Consider the following 14,703-nt stretch of genomic DNA (forward strand, 5'->3'; position numbering starts at 1 on the left):
CGAACAAGTTTGAAATCATTCAAACTATGTTCTAGTTTATAAACTCTTATATATATAGCTTTAAATATATGAATTGAAAAAGAGTTGAAGTAGAGTTTTTACCTCAAGTTTAAAATGTAAAGTTGCTGGAAAGAAGTAGTAAAATAAAAGTTGAGAGAGTTCTTGCAAGTGTGTGTGAAAATTGGAAGTAAAATTTGGAAAATGAATGTGTAAAAATGAGTTAGAAATGGTGCTTATTTATAGGCTTGAAAATTTGGTTTTTAGTGAAAATATCTAAGATAAGTTAAAATTTATTATGTCATGAATGACATATTATTCCAATAATTGAAGATTTCTATTGGTATATACCAATAGTAAATACTTCTAGAAGCTGTGTATAGTACCCTAGATATACGTATAGGATTATTGAGGAAACGGAACGAGAATTCAAATATAACTATCTTTTGTAAATATACTTATATTGTTTTATGTATTTAAGTCTTTAAAAGTGATTAAATACATTACTTATACGATATATGTATAAACATTATAGGTCATAAGTATTTAAGTCAAATAACGTTACGTATGGTTATCGTTTTGAAAACTTAAGTTAGTAGTTTCAAAATATACTTATAACTTATTGTTATTAATACAAAATGAGATATAAAAACATTCTTAGGTCATGTTAAATATGTATATATACATATATATACACAAACGTATAATTATCATATATTGTATAGTTCGTGATATCATCGGTCAAACTAGACGGTCAAACGTTGTGTAAAACTCTTTTTGAAAAACATAAGTCTCGACAATTTGGATTGCTTATCATGTTGGTAAGGTTTAATTTATGTAAATATTAATCTTATAAGTATAGAACGATCGAAAAAGTGCGGGTCGTTACATTACCTCCCCGTTAAATAAATTTCGTCCCGAAATTTTAAAATTGTACCTATTTTGCGTCATCGAGAAACAAGTGTGGATACTTTTGTTTCATCTGATCCTCCCGTTCCCACGTAAACTCGGGACCTCTTCGAGCATTCCAACGAACCTTAACGATCGGTATGTTGCTCTGCTTGAGCTGTTTAACTTCACGGTCCATGATTTCGATTGGTTCTTCGACGAATTGTAGTTTCTCGTCGACATGGATTTCTTCAAGAGGAATGGTGAGGTCTTCCTTTGCAAGACACTTCTTAAGGTTCGAGACGTGAAAGGTATTATGTACTCCGGCGAGTTGTTGCGGTAACTCGAGTCGATAAGCTACCGGTCCAATGCGTTCGATGATCTTGAACGGGCCTACATATCTTGGGTTCAGTTTACCCCTTTTTCCAAAACGTATCACACCTTTCCAAGGTGACACCTTTAGCATAACCATGTCACCGATCTGAAACTCTAATGGTTTCCTTCGGACATCGGCGTAGCTCTTTTGGCGACTACGGGCTGTTTTCAATCTCTCCTTGATTTGTACTATCTTCTCAGTCGTTTCGTGTATGATCTCGGGACCAGTTAAATGTCGATCTCCTACTTCATTCCAACAGATAGGAGATCTACACTTCCTTCCATACAATGCTTCGAATGGTGCAGCTTTAATGCTCGCATGATAACTATTATTATACGAGAATTCTGCTAACGGTAAATACTTATCCCATCCGTTTCCAAAATCGATCACACATGCCCTGAGCATGTCTTCAAGAGTCTGAATTGTTCTTTCACTCTGCCCGTCGGTTTGCGGATGATATGCGGTACTCATATCCAGACGAGTTCCTAGTGCCTCCTGTAGTGATTGCCAGAACTTTGAGGTAAATCTGCTATCACGATCAGATATAATGGAAATAGGTATTCCATGCCTTGAAACAACTTCCTTTATATACAATCGTAATAGTTTCTCCATTCTATCCGTTTCCTTTATAGGCAAGAAATGTGCAGACTTGGTGAGACGATCAACAATCACCCAAATGGTGTCGTAACCCCAGGCAGTCTTTGGTAACTTCGTGATGAAATCCATGGTAATACCATCCCATTTCCATTCTGGGATTTCTGGTTGTTGAAGTAACCCTGACGGCTTCTGGTGTTCTGCTTTGACCTTGGAACAAGTTAAACACTCCCCAACATATGTTGCTACGTCTGTCTTTAAATTAGGCCACCAATAACGTGTCTTAAGATCTTGATACATCTTTCCAACTCCAGGATGTATCGAGTATCTTGTCTTATGTGCCTCGTTCAATATCAACTTCCTTAATCCACCCAACTTCGGTACCCAAATACGATTTGCAAAATATCGAATTCCATCTTCCCGCATAACGAGTTGCTTCTCATACTTCTTCATTATTTCATTTCCTATATTTTCTTTAGTAAGTGCTTCTCGTTGAACTTCTTTGATTTGTGAGTTGAGATTCATGCGAATTTTTATGTTCATCGCTCGTACTCGAATTGGTTCTCGTTCCTTTCTGCTTAGTGCGTCAGCCACCACATTCGCTTTCCCGGGATGATAACGAATTTCACAATCATAGTCGTTTATTAACTCGACCCACCTACGTTGCCTCATGTTTAGCTGTTTCTGATCAAAAATATGTTGAAGACTTTTATGATCAGTAAACACAGTGCATCTAACCCCATATAAGTAGTGTCTCCATATCTTTAACGCAAACACGACTGCTCCCAGTTCTATATCATGCGTCGTATAATTCCGCTCGTGAATCTTCAATTGTCGAGATGCGTATGCAATAACTTTCTTTCGTTGCATAAGAACACAACCAAAACCTTGTCGCGAAGCGTCACAATATATTTCAAAATCATCGTTCCCTTCAGGTAACGATAAAATAGGCGCCGTAGTTAACTTCTTCTTCAGTAATTGAAATGCGTTCTCCTGCTCCGAGGTCCATTCGTATTTCTTCCCTTTTTGCGTTAATGCTGTCAACGGCTTAGCTATTCGGGAAAAATCTTGAATAAACCTTCTATAATAACCGGCTAAACCCAAAAATTGGCGTATCTGCGTTGGTGTCTTAGGAGTCTCCCATTTTTCAATGGCTTCAATTTTTGCTGGATCAACCTGAATTCCTTTGCTACTAACAACGTGGCCAAGAAATTGCACTTCTTTCAACCAGAAAGCACACTTAGAAAATTTAGCGTATAGCTGTTCTTTTCTCAACAACTCTAATATCAACCTTAAATGCTGCTCATGCTCTTGCTTACTCTTGGAATAGATAAGAATGTCATCAATGAAAACGATAAAAACTTATCTAAATACGGACTACAAACTCGATTCATGAGGTCCATGAATACAGCTGGCGCATTCGTCAATCCAAACGGCATGACCAAAAATTCGTAATGACCGTAGCGTGTCCGAAAAGCAGTTTTCGGTATATCTTCTTCTTTGACACGTAATTGATGATAGCCCGATCTTAGGTCAATTTTCGAGTACACACATGATCCTTGGAGTTGATCAAATAAGTCGTCAATTCTCGGTAGTGGATACCGATTCTTGATAGTTAACTTATTTAATTCACGATAATCTATACACATTCGGAAAGATCCGTCTTTCTTCTTGACGAATAAAATTGGAGCTCCCCACGGTGAAGTACTTGGTCGTATGAATCCACGATCCAGTAATTCTTTTAACTGACTCTGAAGTTCTTTTAACTCGGACGGTGCAAGTCTATATGGAGCACGGGCAACCGGTGCAGCTCCTGGTACAAGATCTATTTGAAATTCTACAGATCTAAATGGAGGTAATCCCGGCAACTCTTCCGGAAATACTTCAGGAAAATCTCTTGCCACAGGCACGTCATTGATGCACTTCTCTTTTTCTTTCTTTTCGACTTTATTAACATGTGCTAAGATAGCATAGCACCCTTTCTTCAAGCACTTTTGAGCTTTAAAATAACTAATGAGTTTTAGCTTTGAGTTACCCTTCTCTCCATAAATCATCACCGGCATTCTATCCTTACAAGGAATGCGAATTGCCTTCTTGGCACACACAACTTCAGCTCCTACTTTGGACATCCAGTCCATGCCGACTATTACATCAAAACTTCCTAATTCTACGGGTATTAAGTCAATTTTAATTGTTTCTCCGGCTAAATTTATTTTACAATCACGGTAAATTTTATCGGCTTTAATTAGTTTACCATTAGCTAACTCAATCATGTACTTAGCATCTAGAGGTAATGATGAACAATTCAATTTAGCGTAAAAGCCTCTACTCACGTAACTTCTATCGGCACCAGTATCAAATATAATAGATGCGGATAAGTTATTAATGGTAAACGTACCCGTAACAAGCTCCGGGTCTTCACACGCCTCTCTAGCATTAATAACAAATGCTCTTCCACGTGCAGATCCATTATTCTTCTCTGGATTCGGACACTGGCTCTTATAGTGACCTTGTTTTCCACACCCATAACAAGTAATGGTAGCCAAAGCAGTTCTATTTGCATTGGTGGCAGGAGTCTTGGTACCATTTGTATTTGTAACGAGAGCCCTACAATCTTTAGCAAGATGACCCTTTCGATTACATTTGTTGCATACCACATTACAGTAGCCAGAGTGATGTTTGTGGCATCGGTTGCATAAAGGATTTTGTCCTTTGTAACCAAAGCTTGAACCACCACCTGCACCTTGTATGGTTTCTTGTTTCTTAAAAGATTGTTGTTGGTTACCTCGATCATAATTTCCATTCCACTTTCTTTTGTTACCTGATACCTTCACATCAGTATTGGATGCTTTCTTATCCATGATGACCTGATCCATTAGCTCGTTTGCCATGGTTATAGCTTCATGAATTGTCTTAGGTTTCGATGCTGTAACGTTTGCCTTGACCTTTTTGGGCAAACCATCTTTGTACATTTCAATCTTCCGTTCTTCGGTTGGAACCAATTCAGGACATAGCAAAACTAATTCCATGAATCGCTGATTGTAGTTGGTGATTTCAGTACCAATAACCTTCAGACTTCGTAACTCATCTTCCAACTTCCTAACCTCGTTCCTTGGACAATATTCGTTGATTAACATTGTTTTGAATTCTTCCCACGGAGTATCATAAGCTACATCTCCTCCTACAGCCTTCACATAATTTTTCCACCACGTGAGTGCACTATCTTGTAAAGTGCACGATGCATACTTGGTCATGTCCTTTTCAACACAACCACTGATTTTAAACACAGTCTCCATCTTTTCTATCCACCGGGTTAAACCGATTGGTCCTTCTGTTCCACTGAATGATGAGGGCTTGCAAGCTTGAAAAGTTTTGTAAGTGCACCCCACACGAGGATTTGGGTTAACTGCAGCACCTCTTGCAGCCTCGACCCATAACATTCTGTCGTTCACTCGCTGATTGATGAGTTCCTGGATTTCTTGTTCCGTCATTCGATTCAATCGCGCCATTTCCTAATGAAAGAAAATAATTATTCACATGGATTATTATAGATGTAGTGTGTATTTATAGTACATTATAGCTTGTTAATAATATGAACCAGGTATTATTATAAAAGCCTTTTCTTCTTATTAGCGTTTTATAATTATATCTAGGGTAGTACCTACCCGTTAATATCCATACTTAATAGCTTAGTACAGAATCAATTACTACCATCTAAATAATACTTAACCATGAAAAATTATTGCATTTCACACTTCACTATTTTACATATGCTTATCTTATATCGAACATTAAGCAAACCACACTAATAATATTATACAAAACATTATATGATCCCATGGTTTAATACGGCAGCGCATCGTTTGGTCTATTTTCTAGGACGTTTAGGTTCAAAGAATCGCTTAACGCTTATCCTGGCTGTCTGCCTATATTTTGGCTGTGGGACTGAAGAACTGGATGCCGGGATAGAACGAATAGGAATAGCGGGAATAGGGGTGGTAGTGTCTAGTGGAGTTGGTGCCACATCATCCTTACTAAACTCGGGATTTGAATTTTCTAATTCATTAGCCTTTCGTTTCTTTCCTAGTTCGAACTCGTCTTTTGTAATTTCCTGTATTTCTTCCTCGGGTTCACTTTCCTCCTCGGGTTCACTTTCCTCCTCGGGTTCACTTTCCTCCTCGGGTTCACTTTCCTCCTCGGGTTCACTTTCCGGGTTCTCTATAGTCGGTTCATCCGGAATTTGTGAGTCTTCCCCAAAGATATTATTTTCGTCATCGGATAGGTTAATGACTGGAACACCATCTGAAGATTCTGGTTCGGAGTCGCTGAACGTGATGAAAAGTTTTGAGCCCGACATCTATCATACAACAACTAACCCATTAGTACTACATAATATTTACATATAAATTTTAACCAACAATGATAAGCAATGGTTTTTAAATCAAACCCGGTCAAAGTCCAGACTTACTAATGTATCCTAACGACTTATCAGTTAGACACACTAATGCAAACCTGGTTCGCTAAGACCACCGCTCTGATACCACATGTCATAACCCGTCCTTAACCGTAAGAACGTGTTAGATAACGTATGATTTCATTGCGAGGTATTGACCTCTATATGCGACATTTTTAAAAGAAAAACTGCATATATTATACATTACAAACCATGATTCTTATTTTTGATACAAGCTTTGGACGAAATAAAGATGATTATCATTTAGCGATAATCTTCGACTTACAAACTTTACAAATGATAAAAACAACCCGATTTCTAGCATATTTTACAACACAAGTTCTTGGATATGCAGTCTTATTTTTGACACAAATATGCGTACGCAAGATCCTGCTTAGATTCAACATGATGCAGCGGAAGCTTCTAATTATCACCTGAGAATAGACATGTTTAAAATGTCAACATAAAGTTGGTGAGATATAGGTTTAATGCCGGCAGCGATATAAATATAGACCACAAGATTTCATATATAAACATTTTAATAAAAATATTCTAAGTGGTTGAGCACTTGGTAACCATACTTAACAATTAATCACGTCGCATATTCCCTTTAATATGAAATCTTACTACACTGTACCAAGTGTAGTCACGAAACGAAGTACTGTGCAACCGTTGAATACTGGTCGTCCAGTCCGGTTGGGGTTGTCAGGCCCGATAGATCTATCAACAGGATTCGCGTTTACAATACCGCTGTAAATAACAGTTACCAAGCTACAGGGAAGTATGCCAGTGGTACAACTCAACGTAGAATATATTTTTCAGTTACTTGTGTCCATAACGTAAAACATAAAATACATGTATTCTCATCCCGAAATATTTAGAGTTTAAAAGTGGGACTATATACTCACTGTTGTCTTGAAGATATATATAATTTGACTTGGTCTCCGGTTGATATCACGAACCTATCCATATATAATATATCAATACCTTTTCTTTTTAAACAAACGTCACATATATATACTTGTTATACTTTTAATACTTTGAATAATTCCTTAGTCCATAGTTAGCAGTTCGTTGTTAGTAATTCAATTTTAATGGTTCATTTTTAGATGTTTAATATACCCGCAATGAAATAAATAAAACCCCCAACGAAATAAATAAAACCCCATCGTATATGTATTGGTCGAGATTAATCTTGACCCATGGTACCGGTGTTGTCAAATGACGTGTTGCGTACATAAAGTACCGGTGTTGTCAAATGACGTGTTGCGTACAATCATGGGATCTTATGATTAATCTTCTCGTGTTGTTTACGGGTGATCCTGAACCATATAAAATTGAATTATAAGTACATATATATAAAATATCATGTTAACTTAAAAAGATGTGATTTATTTAATTTTTTCCCAATTATTTTCGTGGCTAAACTAGTGTTGGATATCCGATTTTGTTTCGGTCATAGTTTCTTCGTTACAACTCCGTTTTCGTTGATTCAACTTGCCATCTCCTTGGATCGAGTCCCTCTTTAAGACTATGAACTGTAAATACCTTAGTTTGTAATCAAAATCACACGGCATAGGTCAAACTTTAGTGAAACTTATGAAGTTAATCATTTTCCATCATGTAAACAACCTCAAATGATTATTTTTCTAAAAATACTTATACTTTGAGTTAAATCATGAAATTTTTATGTGTTATCATATTCATAGTAAAAATCATTTTTCCAGAAAATAAACCTCCAATTCAAAGTTTAAGATGGTTTTTAATTATCCAACCCAAAACAGCCCCCGGTTGCACTCCGACGTCGTAAATTCAGTTTTTAAGGTGTTCTTTGAAAAACCAAGTTATACCTTGTTAAGTTAGCATATAATTAAGATATGTTACAGGTCTTGAAGTATTTTAAAAGTTAAGTTAGAAGGATCTATTTAGTTTGCGAACAAGTTTGAAATCATTCAAACTATGTTCTAGTTTATAAACTCTTATATATATAGCTTTAAATATATGAATTGAAAAAGAGTTGAAGTAGAGTTTTTACCTCAAGTTTAAAATGTAAAGTTGCTGGAAAGAAGTAGTAAAATAAAAGTTGAGAGAGTTCTTGCAAGTGTGTGTGAAAATTGGAAGTAAAATTTGGAAAATGAATGTGTAAAAATGAGTTAGAAATGGTGCTTATTTATAGGCTTGAAAATTTGGTTTTTAGTGAAAATATCTAAGATAAGTTAAAATTTATTATGTCATGAATGACATATTATTCCAATAATTGAAGATTTCTATTGGTATATACCAATAGTAAATACTTCTAGAAGCTGTGTATAGTACCCTAGATATACGTATAGGATTATTGAGGAAACGAAACGAGAATTCAAATATAACTATCTTTTGTAAATATACTTATATTGTTTTATGTATTTAAGTCTTTAAAAGTGATTAAATACATTACTTATACGATATATGTATAAACATTATAGGTCATAAGTATTTAAGTCAAATAACGTTACGTATGGTTATCGTTTTGAAAACTTAAGTTAGTAGTTTCAAAATATACTTATAACTTATTGTTATTAATACAAAATGAGATATAAAAACATTCTTAGGTCATGTTAAATATGTATATATACATATATATACACAAACGTATAATTATCATATATTGTATAGTTCGTGATATCATCGGTCAAACTAGACGGTCAAACGTTGTGTAAAACTCTTTTCGAAAAACATAAGTCTCGACAATTTGGATTGCTTATCATGTTGGTAAGGTTTAATTTATGTAAATATTAATCTTATAAGTATAGAATGATCGAAAAAGTGCGGGTCGTTACATCACCCTATTGTAGAAAAGGCGCTAGGCGGGTTTCTACCCCAACTGTTGTTATAGTGGGTATCATGGATATATTTTACACTAGACCGTTTGAGGAGTTTCTACTCTCAATATTCGCTGTCAACCGCAACACCCTCGTAAACATCAATCCTAGGATTCAATACTTTGAGGTGCACGAAATTATTTTTGGAGATTCATCCCACCTGGAGTTGGCCATTATTTATAACCCATGATTCGCGTTCTTTTCATCCGCACATAAATTTAAGAATATGGATGAATCCTAGATTTTCTCGCTCATTGTACAAGGAAGTACACTCTCGTTGAAATATCACACCTTTCGTAAGTCTTCCTTTCGGAAATGTAATGAAAATTTACTTTGAAGTCCATGATCCTCGTTATCTCCTTTGAGAGAATTGCCTTAAATATCTATGCCACCGATGTGACTACTGCATATATATTTTCCTTCATTGTTGCAACTATATTTCATTCGTCCCAGTTCGTCCCCTTGGGGAGCTTCTGTTTTGGTTGTTAAGAAGAAAGGTGGTTCGTTCCGATGGTGTATTGATTATCGCAAGTTGAACAAGCTTACGGTTAAGAACCGTTACCCTCTTCTGAGAATTGATGATCTGTTCGATCAACTCCAAGGTTCGTCCATTTATTCTAAGATTGACCTTCGTTCCGGTTATCACCAACTGCGGGCTAAAGAAACTGATATTTCGAAAACCGCTTTTCATACCCGTTATGGTCACTACGAATTTCTTGTTATGCCGCTCGGATTAACCAATGCACCTGCTGTGTTCATGGACCTCATGAACCCCGTGTGTAGCCCATATCTGGATAAATTCGTTAACGTTTTCATCGATGATATCCTTATCTATTCCAAGAAGTGATTAAGAGCACGAAGATAAGTGCCTAATTTGTTAAGAAAAGAAGAGCTGAATGCTGAATTTTTCTAAATGGTAGCTCTGGTTGAAAGAAGTTCAATTCCTTGGGCACGTTGTTAATAAACAGGGAATTCAAGTTGATCCTGCTAAGATTGAGGCAATTGGGAAGTGGGAAATTTCTGAAAACACTTACTCAGATTCGTCAGTTCCTAGGTTTGGCAGGCTATTATAGAAGGTTCATTCAAGATTTTTCACGAGTAGCGAAACCTCTGACTGCTTTAACGCATAAGGGGAAGAAGTACGAGTGGAAGAGTGAACAAGAGTCTGCTTTCCAAACTCTGAAGAAGAAGTTAACTTCTGCACTGATATTATCACTACCTGAGGGTAATGATGATTTTGTTATCTATTGTGATGCTTCGTGTCAAGACTTTGATTGTGTTTTGATGCAACGAAAGAAAGTCATTGCTTACGCGTCGCGTCAGTTGAAGATTCATGAACATAATTATACAACCCATGATTTAGAATTGAGAGCTGTTGTGTTCGCACTCAAGAATTGGAGCCATTACTTATATGGGGTCAAATGTACAGTGTACAGTGATCACAAAAGTCTTCAACATATCTTTGATCAAAGACAGTGGAATATGAGATAGCGAAGATGGGTTGAATTGTTGAACGATTATGATTGTGAACTCCTTTAGCCATTCCGGGAAAAAAAACCAATGTCGTGGCTGATGCTTTGAGTCATAAGAGAGAGTTGAACCTCGTAGGTTTAGGGCCTTGAATATGACCATTTGAACAAACCTCGCAAGGCAGATTCTTGCAGCTCAACAAGAAGCCTTGAAGGAGAAGAATTTTGTAACGGGAAGGTCCGAGGCTTGAGTAAATAGTTAGAGGTATGAACCGATGGTACTCAGTATTTTGCGATACGTCTTTGGGTTCCGAAATTTTGTGATTTGCGACAACTTATTTTAGATGAAGCTCATAAGTCTGGGTACTCTATTCATCCTGGTTCAGGAAAGATGTATCATGATCTTAAGGAGCTGTATTGGTGGCCTAATTTGAAAGCTGATGTGGCTACGTATGTGGCTAAGTGTTTGATCTGTGCTAAGGTTAAATCTGCACATCAGAAACTGTCTTGACTTTTGGTGCAACCTGATATTCCCGAGTGGAAGTGGGAAGGTATTACAACGGATTTTATTACGAAGTTACTGAGAGTTGTGGGTGGTTATGATACCATTTGGGTGATTGTTGACCGACTCACAAAATCAGCTCATTTCTTACCGATTAAGGAAACAGATTCGAAGGAGAAGCTCACTCGTTTGTATTTGAAGGAGATTGTTTCTAGACATGGTGTTCCCGTATCTATTATTTCAGACCGAGACAGTCGATTTACATCGAGGTTTTGGCAGTCCTTACAAGATGCTTTGGGGACTAAATTGGATATGAGCACCGCTTATCACCCACAGTCGGATGGTCAGAATGAAAGGACCATCCAAACGTTGAAAGGCATGTTGAGGGCATACGAAATTGATTTTGGTAATGGTTGGGATAGATACTTACCGTTGGCTAAATTTTCTTATAACAACAAGTTATCATGCAAGTATTAAAGCCGCACTATTTGAAGCTCTGTATGGTAGGAAGTGTAGGTCTCCTGTCTATTGGAATGAGGTTGGGGATGCTCAACTCACAGGTCCAGAAATTATTCATGAGGCTACCGAGGAGATTGTACAGATTAAGGAGAGATTGAAAACCGCCAGGATTTGACAAAAGAGTTACGCCGATGTTAGAAGGAACGATATTGAATTTCAGGTTGGTGATCGTGTTATGTTGAGGATCACCTTGAAAGGGCGTAATACGTTTTGGTAAAAGGGGAAAGTGAATCCTCATTTTGTTGGACCGTTTGAGATTATTGAGAGAGTTAGACCCATGGCTTATCGTTTGAAATTGCCACAAGAACTCAGTGCTGTTCATAACGTTTTTCATGTATCGAACTTAAAGAAGTGTTTGGTCGAGGCCGATAAGACTATTCCTCTGGAGGAGCTTCATGTTGTTAAGCAACTACATTTTATTGAGGAACCTGTTGAAATTATGGGTCGAGATGTTAAGACTCTCAAGCAGAACAAAATTCCTATTGTTCGAGTTAGATAGAACGCCAGACGCTGTCCCGGGTTCACTTGGGAGCGTGAAGATCAGATGAGGCAGAAGTACCCGCATTTGTTCTCAGATGCCGAGTCAACCCCTGCACCTGCTTAAATTTCGGGACGAAATTTCCGTAACGGGAAGGTACTGTAACGACCCTACTTTTTCCGTTATCTTTACAGTTAATTATTTAACGACCGTTAACTGTTATTCGTGCCACGTCATTTCTATGACCTATATTATTATTTTTGTAATAATATATTAATTATTATGTGTTATATGAATATTTGTATTCATATCTTTAATTTTACGTTTCTACGTGTCGCGGATTTCTATCCGGCGAATATTTTCGGTTTTCAAACCAACGGTCGAGCTTTTGGGATTTTTAAGTCCTAATTATTTTAAATATGATATTTTAATGTCATATGATCATATTTAGTGTTTATACATTTTATTCGTCGCGTATTTGTTATCTCTCCGAAAAATCAATCGCATAGTAGCATTTTCACGTTTCGGGCTTCGATCGAGCGTTGGGGACATAAGGATTTCATCATTTATTATTGTGGGCCATGTGGGGCCCACCCCATTCAGTTTTTGGCCGAATCCATGGGGAGGGGGGAGTATACTCTCTTGATTTTCCCATTTTTCCATTTTATTTTTACATTTCACTTTTTATCACAAACCTAATTTAGATATTTGCTCTCTTCCTCCCTTTTTCTCCCATTTGAGCCGTCACCTACAGCAGCATAAACCATCATCATCAATTAAAAATATAGCTTGGATCATCAATTCATTAGCATAATCGGATTCTACGCGATCTCCTCTACACGATTACATCTTTCAATTCTTGATTAGGGTATAAACCCTAACCCTAGATTTTTAATTTTTTTCTTTACTTTTCTGTATTTTGATGTTATATTGATAGTATGATGATTACTTGTTGTTGTAATGGTGTTTGTATGCATAGAATTACTCGTAAACATATGTTTTCGGTTTGATATAATTGGGACAGCAGCTTTTTCATGTGTTTCTGCTATTGTGACTGATATAAAAGTTAAAATAAAGTATCTAGATGAGTTCCTCTCATCAAGACATTAATTTTAGACTCCGGATTCATGTCGTTTCGATTCCCGGAGCCCTAGATATGATCAAAGTGGTATTTTGTTAAGATTGAAATGTGATTTTGGTATGAACCAGGTTTGGTCCGACTTTGTGACCATATTTGGTGACTTTAGGGTGTTTTAGTGTGTTAGGACTGATGGTGGGGCAAACTTTCATGTTCGGGTCATCTCAATCCGAGCCACGAATCACCCGTTACGTCTAAAACACGTTGTTGATTGAATTGAAGTTCCAAGTAGTGTAACGGCTGTACATCACGACTTGTGGACTGTTCTTGGGGTGTTATTGAGTGTACCAAAGTGTCGGGTGGTTTGCTTAGGCGGAGATATATGTAAGGCTCGCCGAAAACCGACACCCGGGGCTCAGGATACGACCCGATGAACTTTTGATTTAAAACTTGTGACTAATTATTAAACTTATGATATAAATAATGGATTTCATTATTATTTAATTACTTATGATAAAAAAATAATTATTATTATTTAAGACTTATGATATATATTTATTATATCATTTAATTAATACTTATGATTTAATTAACATTTTAATTAAACATATGATTAATAATACTTTTATTATTAATGGAAAATACTTATGATAAGTATTAAACTTATATTATGAGATTACTATTATAAGACTTATAATAAGGATTAATTAATTATTTAATTATTATAAGGCTTAGTTATTATTTAATTATAATTTAATTATTAAATATTTATGATTAAATAATTATAATTAGAAACTTATGATATGATTAATAATTCATTATTAATTAATAATACTTATGATATGATTTAAAATTTATTATTAATTAATAATATTTATATTATGACTAATATTTAATTAATTAATTAAATACTTATGTTCTATTAATTATATCATTTAAACTTATATTAACTTTAATAATTCATTTTAATTTAATCAAACTTATGTTATGACATAATTAGACATATTTAACTTTAATAAACGTTATAACTTATATTATTATTATAACTTACACTTTTAAAATTTACATTGACCATGTTTGACCAAGGTTGACTTTTAAGTTGACTTTCGGTTGACTTTGACTTTCAGTTGACTTTTGTTGACTTTCTAATTAAGGAAACTTTCCTAAATTATAAACTTTCCTAAAATAGCAACTTTTTAAATTTGGAAACTTTCCAAAAATAGAAACTTTCCAAAAATAGAAACTTTCCAAAAAATGGAAACCTGCTAAAAATAGAAACTTTCTAAAAATAGAAAGTATGTGTTCGTAAGCTGTTCCAATCAAACCGATGCATATTGAGTATTGTTCTATGACTACTTGCAACATGTACAATAGCTATCATACTAAGACTTGACCTAAGTTAGTTATTTATATCGACCTGCTTTATTTATAGGTCAGCGTTGTGATCATTCCTGATCACTGTACTACATTTGCTGTTCGCTTAATTGT

Source organism: Rutidosis leptorrhynchoides, chromosome 2 (genome assembly GCF_046630445.1).
Source record: "Rutidosis leptorrhynchoides isolate AG116_Rl617_1_P2 chromosome 2, CSIRO_AGI_Rlap_v1, whole genome shotgun sequence".
Classification (NCBI taxonomy): domain Eukaryota; kingdom Viridiplantae; phylum Streptophyta; class Magnoliopsida; order Asterales; family Asteraceae; genus Rutidosis; species Rutidosis leptorrhynchoides.